Here is a 10,574-nt window from a genome sequence, read left to right as displayed (position 1 = left end):
TTATTTATAACATTTTTTTTTCTTTTCTTTTTTTACTTTTAAATAGATTTCTAGATTTTCAAGAGATGATACTGTTTTATCTCCTTATGGTTGTTCGTCTTTTATTATTTAATTTCTTTATTTAAAATTATTGTAATTCAATTCTTGAAAATTTTCCAAAATCAATGAGAATGTGTCTTTTTTAATAAGTTTTTCTTATCCATCATACGATAAATATCCTGATTTATATAAAGAAATAAAATATATCTTCTGTCGGAGATGTAGGTCATGTAGTGATCGACAGGGATCTTGTAGAAATCTTCAATACCTACATAGATAATCGACCTATGCATTCACAATAACATAGCTCTCTTCTTCTTTAATAAATTATCTCTACACTCCTTTATTTACACACAACAACAAAAAAATAGAGAAAACTTTCTCTTAGTCACAATTTTTTTAAATATAATCAATTCTCTCGCGATTTCAATGGGAGAAATTGAAAATTACGCGCATTCTACACAATTCCAGAGAAAAATCGCGACGTATGCCGATAATCTTTCTTGTCGGCTGTTGCGAATCCTATCCGCGGAATGCAATCTAGGCGGGCGCGACAGTGGACAAGAATCGTCGAACTTTCCAGACTGTCGATTACCGGCTCGTGACAGAGCGAGTTACGCTAGCACGTCGAAGCGCGGGACAGCGATAACACGCGCCGGTATTGTTGAACCTTTCCTATCGGGAAGTTTATCGGCCGGTCCTGATAAAATGGACAAGGATTACATGCCTCGCGTCGACAAACGGAATCGCGATATTGTTCGTCTTGATTGCTAAATTAAGCGTTATCGGATAGGAAGTTTGAAGATACTATACCAATACTGAACATTTTCTTGGAATAATATCTGAGATTGATTAAAGCAAATGATATATTGAATTTTTTAAATATAAAAATGACACCTTGATTAATATCATTTTCAATAAAATAATCGAACTTCCACGATATAAGACAACTTTATTTCCGTCATATTAATACGTGGAGTATATATATATATATATTAGTAGTTAATAGTCACGTGGCGCTAGCATCGCGTCACTTATTACAGTATTAACATAAATAACTATAATTTTATGCAGATTGTGAATTTAAAAAAAAGAATTGATCAAGGCGTATTTATTAGGTTATATAAGTTATAAGCAATTGAAGTTTAAATAAATTAGATAAAGTAAGATACAAATAGAGTGAAAAAGCTCTATCTTCGTTGTACGACCATCTTGCTTTCTCTATCTCGCTTTATCCAGCGCAAATTTACGTCGTTCATAAATAAGCTCGAGCTGATATTTTTGCATACAAACTTTTATTTCGTTCGTTTTTTTTTTTTAGGCTTCTAGAATCGATCTTCGAACGAAAACGAGAAAAATTCGAGCATGTAATAACTGTATAAAAGAATTATCGCAGTTTTGACGAATTAGAGTGGTTAATGGAAAGCAGAAGTCATCGTTCGAAGCCACTGAACACTCTGTTTTGACGGCGTAACGCGCGGCACGGCTTGAAACGAGCAGGAGAATAACGTGGAAGGGAAACTTAATTACGGCCACGTCCTTTCTTAATTAAGAGAAAATGTTTGGCGTATCTCGGCGAGATTACCGTGTACGAGTACTAAGCTTCCGTTTGCGCTACCTGCTCGCCTGCTCTCTCACGATCGAAAGCCCGATCCAAAACTAATTCCTCCATTCTTCCACGCGAACGACCGTGCCCGTGTCTCCGTTCCTTTTCACCGCTTCGATATATCGACCGTGTTTGCACACGCGCGCGCCCATCGACGTTCGCCTCTTCGCCCGAGTCAACCGAGATTACCCTTATCAATTCGAATAGATGATAAAAGAACGATTCCCAAGAAAAATTACCGTTTTAAATTTACCATTATATCACCAATAATCTTCGAATCTATCATCGTACCGAGCTCTTCGCCTATTTAAACGGCAAGTTCATCCGGAACAGGATCGAGCATCGTCCATCCGATTCGTGTTCATTCTCACCGTTAAAAGCGTGCGATCTTTGGAGGGGACGAGGAGACACGCGAAAACGTCGGTCACGGCGGGAACATGTCTCCTCTAGCATATAGCCTCGGGCCGGTAAACATGGTGGCCACCGGTGGCATTATCGGCGCATACAATGCCGCACACGCCGGTTGACATTGTTTGAAGAACTCGAAGAAGAAGAAGAGGAAGAGGAGGAAGAGGAGGAAGGTATCTAAGAGTAATCATCTTCTTTGTCGTACCATCTTTCATCTTTGTTTTCCTCTTTGTCTTCGTTTCTTCATTTTCATCCTCGTGGTCAATTTTGTGCTTCGTCATTTTCGTCGCGTTCGTCGACGAATTGAGAAAGGTTTCGCGATGGAGGCACGCTTTCCTAAGGGAGCGGAGGAGGAGGAGGAGGAGGAGGAGTGGGAGGAGGAGGCGGCAGAGGGATTTGCGCGCAGAGGGAGAGCGAAGGAAGCGAGACAGAGACAGGCCGCGAGCGAGACGCGAGGAAGAGCGAGGGACAGAAAGATGGCGAGGAAAAGGTGGGGTAGGGGGTGGTAGGGGGCAGTGTGGCGGGTTCGACGGCCGGCTGGTGGCCCAGTGACCGGGACCGGTTCCCTCCGCGGTTCCTCCTTCCGCCTTCCTTGCAAACGCACAACTGCATCATCTCGACTCACCTCCTCTGCCCCTCTCCACCCCACCGGCCCGCTCCACTACTCGCCAACCCACCTTCTGCAGCCTTCCTTCGCAGTCTCTTCCTCTGCATGCTCCTTCGCGCTCGTTCCACCGCGGTGGAGAGTTGTCTCTATCATCGGGACCCTCCTCGCTTTCTTGTTTCCACGTTTCTTCTTGTCTCCTTTTCTTCGACACGTCCACCACCTTCTTTTTCATCTCCTATTCTCTTTCTCTTCTTCTTCTTCCTCTTCTTCTTGCTTTTCGTCTTACGCTTATTAATCGATGGTCGTCGTTATCGATCGTTGTTGCTGACATCAACGTTCTTTTTCTTTTTTTCTTTTTTTTCAGCATCCTTTCCTAGATACTCCTTTGCTACTTTGTGTCTTTTCATTTATCTTCAATTTATTTATCGATGATTTTTCTCCTTGTTTAATGTTTCCTTCGTCGATCGCATATTAAACATCCTGGCCAACCTTTTTCCTCTTCTTTTTCTTCTTCACTCTGCTGTGTGTGCCGTCTCTTCCCACCTTCCATTCTCAATCCCTCCATTCCCTTATTCTTCCTTTTCGCCTTCGGCTTATGTACCTGTCCAATTGAAGCGAAAGTTGTCAAGTCGAAGAATCGGTGGTTTATGTTGTAGTTGTTATTATGGGTCTAACGTCAACGTCCTCTTCTTCTTCGTCTCCGCGTATATCACGCGAAAGCGACACGCGCGAAACATCCTGGTCCGCCTCCTCTCTTCGGCATTCTCCTTGTTCCCTGCACACGAACAACACCGCCGCTACCTCGTGCCTCTTCTTCCATTCCCTCCACCCCGTGCTACCTACCATCAGTTCGAGAGAAAACGTCGGGATGTACCCTCCTTACTCCTCCGCCTCTAATATTTTCCACAGCCTTCCCATTCTCACCCTTGCTCCCTCGCCCGGCCACCAATGCTCCACGCAGACTGCGCCGCTCCTGCGCCTCCTCTCCTCTTCCTCGCGCGGCGGAAAGGTCACGCCACGTTTCCCTCTTTCATTCTTCCTCCACCTTCCTTCTCCCTCCTCCGCGAGTCCTTCTCGTTCAGTGATCGACCGGCAATAGCCACCGATGGACGCGACACCTATTTATCCCACGCCTAATTCGTCGCATGGAGCGAGAGGGGAGGAGGGGGAGGAGGCGAGAGGTCGGTGCGTACGCCGTACAAGTATAAATACGTATGAAAAAAGTACGAATTCGGTACGGGTAATACCCTCGGTCCAAGGGTTTGAAAGGAAAAGTAGTTCTATGTCCGAGAGATCCGGAGGGAGCGAGAGGTGGCGAGAGTCGAAGGGGGAGAAAGATGGGAAGCTCTCTCTGCTGCGAGGTGGAAAGGAAGTGAAAGTATACGCGGAGGCCTGCGTTTACTAGGCGCATCCGAGATTTCGTGCTGTCGTTCCTCGCTCCGTCCTTCCCTATCCTTCCCTCTCCTCCCCTCGCAGTGTATTACGTTGAACACCGGAGGGAGCGCAAGGGAGCACCGATAATTTGTCGGTTGCCTCGTAACGAGCTGAGAAACCAGGAAGAGCAGGAGGAGGAAGGAAGAATCGGTGCACGCGCTCCGCCGCTCTCTACAGCCAGCCAAGCAGGCAAGCGGTTGCGCGTGTCTGTGCGCGTGCGCGTCGAGTGTATATTTTACGTGCGCGTATGCACGTATGCTCGATGAGCGGTCGCGGTACATTATATACACGTAGCTTCTATGGGAAGGAAAGTGATTTTCTTCGAAGCACGCTGACCCCGAGACAAGAACGACGGCCGAGGGGGATCGAAATCGGGATTATGCAACCGGGGGATCGTTCCTCCCCCCTCCACCTTCTTTTCTTCTCTCTCTCCTTTTCCCTTCTTTTCCACCGCCCGCTTCCTCGTTGCTGACCCTGATGCGATGGCCGGCCGCTTCTTGCAACATCGACCGTTTCAATTATCGCCTATTCATCGCCGCTGTCCCGCCAACGAGCAATAGTAGTTGTATCGTGAAACGAAACCGAATGGATTCACGGATTGATCAATGTTTTATAGGTGTAGGTGTTTTTTTTTTTTTCGTCTTTTTCTTTTTTTATCTTTACGGCCGATTCGAACGATCGATAAGAATCATGATGATACATTGCCCCTTAAAAAATTCTCTTCTCGTCGAGAACGTTTAAGAATTTTAATTTTTACGTCTCTATTATTTTATCGAGTGTAAAAAAGTAAAGTACGAAGAGTAAGTGCCCTCGAGAGAGTGTAATAATAGAGTCGAAAACAAGGTCGGGCCGAGCTAAACTTATCGCGAAATTAAATTCAACGAACTCTTCGCACTTCGTTTCAAATTACCTACGTGTCTGACGGCTCGCGGATGGGAGTGTAGACGGCCGTGTAGAACGGCGGAATATTTTTCAATGGGTTAATATTCCTCGTTCGTTGCAGGGTTTATTCCGTGTTTCCTCGTAATAAATTGTCACGGTTGAGGTTGTTCGCGGCAAAAGTGAATTGGGGGGATATCGTACGCATCAAGGTGATGAATAAACCCGGCCTCCATTGTTGCCTGTGTGTGTCAGAAGAGAGATCCTCTTCCCACCCTGTTCTACGGTGCAAATACTATTACTTTTCAAAGTACACGTAACGAATTCGAATATATATATATATATTTCTTCCCGAGGTTTTCCCTTCCCTCCGGTCTAGCATCGTTCACAGGTTCACATGACGGATCCCCAAACGGCATTACCATTACCCACGGAGTGGAGGGAATTATCATTTCGAAACAATAAAACTATTTAATTAAAATTAATACCCATGCCGTGGCCAAATTATTATTATGTACGAGGGGATGTAACGAGCTCCAACGTTTGAACGCTCGAGACATCTTCATTAGGGGCGATGTCGTTATTTATGAAGGAAATGTCTTGCGCCTGGTGATGATGCTTGCCCGTGTTTTTCCCTTTTTTTAAGTAGATTTAATAAAATTACGTTGGAGAACGAATTATCGAACGTTATAAAAAATCACGGAGAAAATAGAAATATTTCAATCGTAAATCATTGTACGTAATATATTCGAAAATATTTGACGAATTTTATTTACAATTTTAATCTCTGAAATAACGTGGAATTCGAGTGTATCTAAAGCATCGATCGAAAATGATGAAAGCGTTGGAAAAAAGAAAAGAAGGAAGGAAAAGAAGGAGAAAAAAAGCCACGTCACCGAAAATCGGAATAGCGGTGAAGCGAAGCAGCCCGGCGGTCCAAAAGGAAGAAAAAGGCCCGCTGTTGGACCAACGATGGGGACGTAAATGGCGGAGCTGTAAGTAGGTGAGCCAGCGAGGCTGACAAAAAAAAATCGGGCTCGCTCGATCGCCGTGAACTATTCGTGGGCAACGCGCTAACGGTATATTTCCCTGCTGGATCTGCTAGTGGTGTTCGTGCCCGTTCGCCGATCCATCGGGTCTCGAATTTATTTTCGACATGCTCCCTTCGTACCGCGCTGAAAGGAGGCCAGATCGATTCCTGGAAACGTCCGTTTAACTCGTGCCACAACGGAATCGGGGCTCGATTCTCTTCTTTGGCCTGTTCCTGGCAAAAAAGAAAAGATATTGCAATATATCGTTGAAAGATTCTTGGGAAACGATGCGATATTTCATCGTCCCAAGGGTGGATCGATATCGTATTACGTTATTATAATTAAGAAGGAGGAAATAATCGAGAGATTAATGGATGATGGCGCGTTAAAGGAAAGAATAAGAAGAAGAATTTCGTACATTGGCGGATTATAGTGGTTTGAATAATTCATCGCGAGATACGATTCTACGGCTTCTACAAACCGAGAAATTGGTTCGATTCTCTTTGCCCGATCGTAGATACTAGGAGAGACGTCGCGTGACGAAAATTCCTGGGCCAAAGAGAAGACGTGATCCGAATCTCATCCGATCTTTCGCTTCCGTGCGTATGAATCATTGTAAGCGTCGAACGTTATTACAATCGAGAGAATGGATCGGATAATGGGCGCAACAACAAGTTGCGCCCTGTAGCAAGAAACAAGAGATTAATTTAAAGTAGCGAGAAAAATTCTCGCAACTTTATTCGTGAATTTTTAGCGAAAAAGTTTCGCACGATTCGAAAATTCTTACGCGCGTGTTGCATCATCGCCAAGAAAGGGAAAGAAAGAGAGAAAGAAAAGAAGAATGAAGACAGAGGAGTGGATGAATGGGAAGAAAAATGTCTACGGATTAAGCGGATTAAGAATCGTTGGCGAATAATTCATGCGAGGTTGAAGCTCGTTCCTCCGCGACCTCCGGATTAGATCGAAAATGGTAGCGCTCCTCTAAGGCCTCGGCGGGCAAGAGCAGAACCACCAACGTGGTGGTGGGGGAGGCGCTGTTCGTTTATTTATGAGCTTAACGAGGCTTTCGTTTGTTCATTTGGTATTCCGTAGGAAGAGGTCGGATATAATTCTCGTGGTATCTGAAGCGGCAATTCCAGGCGGTTCCATTAGAAACTGACTTATAATTAGAATCTCTGCGAACCGTCACGCGTGTTTCGTGATTCCTGCGTCTGTATCGAGGCACGAACAGAGAAAGAATATATATATATATATATAGGCAGGAACTAACTTGTTACAGGTTCCACTTGTCAATTCGAACGCGTTAACTGATATTATTCCTGTGTGTTGGAATTCTAGCTGTGTTACAGGGAGACAGCCTCGACGTTAAGCGACAAGCATCGAACTTGATGTTTCCTATTGATGGTCGAGGAGATCAAGATCAATCGATTGAGAAGATCGATGTAATTATTAAGTATACAAATTGATCCGTATTCTTTTCCATTCCGAAAAGTCCGAAATCTGTAACAACTGGAACAACGAATATAACATCTGCTTCGTTCGATTGTTACGTTCAATATTTTTAAAAAAATAACAAAACAGGATAATTTCAAATTATTTAATTTTTCAATCGATCGAGCGAATCATGCTTGCATTTAATTAATTTTCGCACGGATCATCGAGGGAATTTCAATGATATATTTTATATATAAATATATATATATAAATTCAACGTTGCTTTAATCGCCACCGTTCACTTCTCACCGCGAGCAGGTTAAACCGAGCCGAACGAGCGCGCGAGTCTTCCGAGTGCTTGCCTCGCTCTTGTATTTTCCGTCTGCTTATCGCCCATCTCTCCCACTTAGGCTTTCCCCCGCGCGCTCACCTCGCGCACACTTGAATTCCATTCTCATAAATATTTGAAATTCGTAGCGCGCTTATTAATCGCGCGATTAATTAATCCCTTGCCGCGTATAAGGGACCGTGGTACGGATAATAACAGGGTGAAGTTAATTCCGCGATCTTCAACTCGGGAGCCATTACTCGCCAGTCCAAAGGGGAACCCACCAGTTTCGATATACTTGGATATGCAGGTATCTAAGTATCTAAAAATATATATATATTTGTGCGTATTTTGTTCTCTTCTTTCTTTTCCATCGAGAAAACAAGCGAAGGATAATCTGTTTATATATATATATAATAATCCAATCGCACGAAAACTCGGATCTCCACGGATACAAGCGGTTAGATGACTTGTTGCCGCGCAACGGAGTTAGAGCTACGTGCTATTGACCTTTACGCTCAATGATTCGCCATAGGCTCGCGTCAGTTTCTCGAGTAATTGGCCGAATAAATTATTGCGAATATCACGCGAGACATCCTCGAATTTTCACCGATGAAAGCCGAACCGGGACGTGGAGGGAGAGGAAATAGATTAAGATTCGCGGACGAGGGTGATGAAGCTCGAGCAAGAGATAAAGAGACGTCGAGGATCTTGGATGAAGTTCTTCCACGACGAGTTTCCCGTGTCTGCTAACTATTTTTATCATCGCAACGTGTCTAAACTGTGTAGAGCCATTGGAAACGCAGTAACGATTCTAGAAGTTGAACGACCCGTAATAATAGATATAATTTATAAGAAACTCGACTCGGTTCGAAATCAGTGTACGGTCAATGTGTTGAAACGAGCACAGATATATATATATATGTATAAGATACACTCGTCGAAAATCGAAATATATAATTGCGAGAAAATGATTATTTGCAAATTTGAATTGCGCAAACGTCCGCGTAATCTCTGATGATCGTCGAGATACTCGACGAATAAGTACGCACATATCTCGACGATACGGCAGCCGTATAGGCTGTATAGGAACACGATATTTCCATGCGCGACTTTACGCGCGCGCGCGCGCATACACTCGGCGTCATTGGAACATCGATTTAAAGAACGAGTGGAAAAGAAGGAAAGAAGGAAAAAGGAAAAAAACGAGAAAGGGAAATCTCGAGGTTCGAGCACGTGGTCGCAGCCGCTACGAAAACAAATATTCATTATGCATGCTAATGCACGAGGAGTGGAATTCGAGACGGTGTCTCTCGGTCGGGAACTCGAGTTTCTCGGGTCTGGATGAAGCGAGTTGGCTTTCAACGAACGCGGATGAACTTCTTCACGGCTGGTTGCAGCCGTGGCTGGAAGGGGGCACGCGAACGAATCTAACCGTCGCTATCGAAATCTGGTCCCACCTTGCCTTATACGCGACTATAATCGAGGGGGCAGCGGCGCCTCGTACTCGATCGATACTTCCGGTCCCAAGGAGCCGATCCCAACCGAGAAAGCGGACAGGGGGAGGGGAGGGTGTCACCGATGATTTACGCTCGACCAAACGCCTCGGTAATTTATCCGTTTCTCGGTCTCGACAGCCTGCTAGAAGACCTTCATAGTGGCGATGGTGGTGGTGTCGGTGGTGGTGGTGGTGGTGGACGTTCATTACAGGACTTTCCTCGAATTCTCTCGCGAGTCAAAGCCAATGCCATCCCGTGCCAGGGGAGAGGAGAGGAGAGAGAGAGAGAGAGAGATTCTATCTCGCGTGCGTCTCGCGTTCTCGAGCTCTGGGGTCTCTCCTTTTCCTCGAGGAAGGACACACGATGGAATTATATAAGAAGCCCTCGCGACATCGGGCGGAGGGGGGAGGGGAGGGGGAAGGGGGAGGGGAGGACACCGAGGAGACAGACGGATAGAACGTAATCTATTAGTCTCGGTCGAAGAGTGCCGGCACAAAGAGTAGTCATAGCGATCGTGAAAGATCGCGGAACCGGTCGGCCACCTTGGGAAGAGAGAATCTCTCCCAAGATTAACGAGAAGAAAGGGAAAAGCTGGGGGATGGGATAGGGCCGCCGCCGTTCAAGGTATATAATTTTTTCCTCGATCCTCGCCGGATCGTTTCCTCCGTGCCCGCGAATCGTGGTCTCTGATGGAAACCGCACCACAACACGGATACATATATTTTATATATATATATATATATATAGATATATGTATTTTATATATATATATGTGTGTACGTGTGTGTGTGTGTATGTATATATATAGAGAGGAGACAGGTCACCGATAATCGCCACTGAACTTGCGTGCCCCTCTCCTCGCCCCTTTCTTCACCGGAACGCGAACCACGTAGGCTCGAAGGAAACGAGATTCTCAGGCTGGTTTCCGTGTCAGCGGCGGATCCGGCTGGCCAGCAGGTCTGGGTTAGGCAGACGCGATGGACAAAGGCTAGGCGGAGAGAAGCAGAAAACTGGAAGAAGGATCCTCCACCAGGAGAAGAAGGATCGGCGAGGAAGAAGGAACGACTTCTCGCTTCGAGCACCCAGTATACACATCGCGAGACGAGGAACCATGGAACACCAACATGGATGTGTCTCTCTTCAACCGAGACGGTGTATATATCTTCCTTCCTTCTCCCTCTTTCTCTCTTTCTTTCTCTCTTCGTCCGTCGCTCCATCTCCAGCTCCGTCCTCGTCCCTCTCGGTAATCACCTCTCTCTCTCTCTCTCTCTCCCTCTCTGGCTCTCTCGCTCTCTCGCTCGCTGTGTGC

General features: G+C 45.5%; 1 long non-coding RNA gene across 1 annotated transcript; it reads right to left on the bottom strand.

The window, feature by feature from the left end:
• Window positions 1-1,135: 1,135 nt before the first annotated feature.
• LOC114577330 (uncharacterized) lies at window positions 1,136-7,255 on the bottom strand. The gene is made up of 2 exons (XR_003697323.2): window positions 3,504-7,255; window positions 1,136-3,435 (listed from the first exon to the last, which is right to left on the bottom strand). It is a non-coding gene; the product is annotated as an uncharacterized LOC114577330 (long non-coding RNA).
• Between the last annotated feature and the right edge of the window lie 3,319 nt (window positions 7,256-10,574).

Source organism: Apis cerana, linkage group LG15 (assembly GCF_029169275.1).
Source record: "Apis cerana isolate GH-2021 linkage group LG15, AcerK_1.0, whole genome shotgun sequence".
Taxonomy (NCBI): domain Eukaryota; kingdom Metazoa; phylum Arthropoda; class Insecta; order Hymenoptera; family Apidae; genus Apis; species Apis cerana.
This window is presented reverse-complemented; position numbering and strand designations above follow the sequence as displayed.